Raw genomic sequence first — 3,042 nt, 5'->3', positions numbered from 1 at the left:
ACACACATACACATTGTGGTGTACACTTGGTGGTGTTGGCACATTTACAAAGGAGGTGGTGTTTGCAGGGGTGAGATGGGTTTTGGGTCCCTCTCTCCCTCCCGCCGAGCTTGCTCGGCGGGATTTGGTGCTTTCGGGAAAATGGAATGTCTATTTTCTATTGCGCTGGATGCAAATTCTGGTGGTTAGCACACTTGAGCAAGGGTGAAGAGAATGGAGAAGATGCTGGCGTCGGTCAACTAACCGAACGCTGGATCTGAATGCACCGGACGCTGGCAGGCTGCGTCCGGTCGCGCTGACGTGGAGTGTAGCAGTCGCTGGAGTGTGACCGGACGCTGGCTGCGTCCGATCGCGTTCGACCGGACGCGTCCGGTCATGCTCGGGAGCTTACTAGAAACGACCGGACGCTGGGGGTTCAGCGTCCGGTCAGTTGAAGCTGGAGCGTCCGGTCAGGTCAAGTGACCGTTGGAACTGGGACACGTGGTCGTCTGTGGGCGACCGGACGCTGAGGTCCAGTGTCCGGTCAACACGACCGGAGCGTCCGGTCGTCCCGACCGTTGCCCAGTGAAGGGGTAACGGCTAGTTTAGCCCTTGGGGCTATAAATAGAAGTGGCCTTCGGCCATGGCTGGTGAGGAGCACCTCAAGGGACTTAGTGTCCATGCTTGTGAGTGCTTGGGAGCCCTCCATCACACATATACTTGATAGTGATCATTTGATTGTGTGAGTGAGCGATTCTAGTGCGATTGCATCGTGAGGTTGCATCGAGTGGCACTAGGTGATCGAGTTGCAAGCTGGTGGTGCTTGTTACTCTTGGAGGTTGTCACCTCCTAGACGGCTTGGTGGTGGTCTCCGTCGAAGCGCGCAAGAAGCTTGTGCGGCGCTCCGGAGAAGTGCTTGTGAGGGGCATTGTGCTCGCCCCGCGGGAGTCGCGAAGAGCAACTCTAGTAAAGCGTGTCATTGAGCTACCCTCACTCAAGGGGTAGGTTCTTGCAGCGCCCGACGTGCGGGCTTAGCGGGTGATGCTAATTAGCCGCCGAACCACCAAGTGAGCGGTCGACACAACGGGGACTAGCGTGTTGGGAAACACGTGAACCTCGGGAGAAAAATCATCGTGTCAACCTTGTTCTTCCCGTTGGTTTGCATCCCCATTACACAAGCTTGCAATTACTTTTATACATATTAAGCTTGTGTAGTTGCTCTTGTAATTAGATAGCTTGTGTAGCTTGCTAATTACCTTCTTGCTTGTGTAGCATAGAAGTAGCTCCCTTGCGTGGCTAATTTGGTTTTAGTAACCTTGTTAGTCACATTGCTTAGTTTGTGGAACTAAGTATTTGCGCTCTCTAATTAGGCATTGGTTGCCTTGTTATTGAGCATTGCTAGTGAGCTTAGTTAGCTTTGTGCTTTTGCTTACTAGCATGTGTAGGAGCTCCCTTGTTGCTTAAAAGTACTAGAGGCATAGGTTTGTGTGACCTTGCTCCTAGAATTGTTTAGGAGAAGCTCTAGCTAGCCCGGCACCTTTGTTGCATAATTGTTATCTTTGTAAGGTGCTAGTGAACATATATAGTGGGGTATAGTCTTGGCTAGACCGATAGTTTTAATTCCGCATTTGTATCGGTTAGCCGACGCGATTAAGTTTTAGAAAAGACTATTCACCCCCCTCTAGTCGCCATCTCGACCCTTCAAAGCCGCATGAACCATGATCATGATTCATTGTTCTCTCCCTCTGTCAAAGCAAATGCCATGGGTACTATATGGTCCACAGGATCAATAGCAGCAACCATCATCAAGGTGCCCCTATACTTTCCTATCAGGAAAGTGCCATCAACAAGTACGACTGGCCGACAAAACTAGAATGCATGCTTCGTTTGTGCAAACGACCAGAACACACAATAGAGGACATGCCTCAATGGGTCCCGAAAAAATATCCCCCCGGTGTCCATAAACCATTTCAAGCCAGGGTTGTAATAATGCATTGCACATAAGATACGGGGCACCCTGTTGTACGCTGACTCCCAAGTACCCCATCGAATCGCCAGAGCAATTTGCTTAGCACGCCAATCCTTTCCGTACGTCACATCGTACCTAACGAATCCAGATATGGACTGTTGTAAAGAAGACACCGAGATGTCGTTATTGTCATCAATGAGCCCCAATATATAACGGATAAGGTAACGTGCAGTGAGCTGCTAATGATTTTCCTTCCCCCTATTGTCTAGGCAAGTGTGGGGTTCAACAACTTTAGTTATCCTCCACTTGCTATCACTCTGTCTCCTTCGTGCATTTAACCTCCATAGACAACCGTTTTTACATATCAAGTGGTACCTCAACTCCTGGTCTGAATGAGTGACGGTGTATGGTCTATGGTGGTACACAACATAGTCCTAAAGGAAGAGTTTTATCTCTGACATTGTGTTGAATATCATCCCCTTCCTAAGGGTTTCTGTCTCATGGTTATACAATGAATTTCTACACATCTGGAGACCGGTATAATAAACTACCATATCCGTCATGCTGACATCCCTATAGTTCGGAACGCCTCTGAAAGGTATGTTCTTGGACCTTAGTTGCTCAAGCTCAGTCGCTGTGTAAGGTGGTGGTGGAACATACTGCTGTGCTTCGCTAATTCTGGCCCATGAATCATAGGGGATATCATCTGCAGCCAAATCTATGACTAGTCTACCCTGAGCATGGACACCTTGCAAAACCTCAGTTGGTACCGGTAATGGCATAGTATGTATCGGTACTGGCATGGCATTAGCCGTTATTGCCATAGCATCTGTACCTCCTTGGTCATTATTAGAATCGTCTGAATCACTGCTAACTGCATCACCGATCCTGTCCTTCTCCTCCTGCTCATTTTCTCGTTCGAACTCATTCACATCGAAGTCATTGCTTATACAGCCTACTGCAGTTGAATGAAACTGCTCCTGCGTCAACTGACCGTCCAAATCCATGTTATCCTGAGTTGCTTCTCCTTTGACCCATAATTATTTTTCATTGCCTCTAAAATCATCAATGGATGGGCCGTCCTAAACACCATG

This window comes from Miscanthus floridulus, chromosome 3 (genome assembly GCF_019320115.1).
Source record: "Miscanthus floridulus cultivar M001 chromosome 3, ASM1932011v1, whole genome shotgun sequence".
NCBI classification, from domain to species: domain Eukaryota; kingdom Viridiplantae; phylum Streptophyta; class Magnoliopsida; order Poales; family Poaceae; genus Miscanthus; species Miscanthus floridulus.
The sequence above is the reverse complement of the archived record's forward strand: the minus strand, read 5'-3'. Positions refer to the sequence as shown.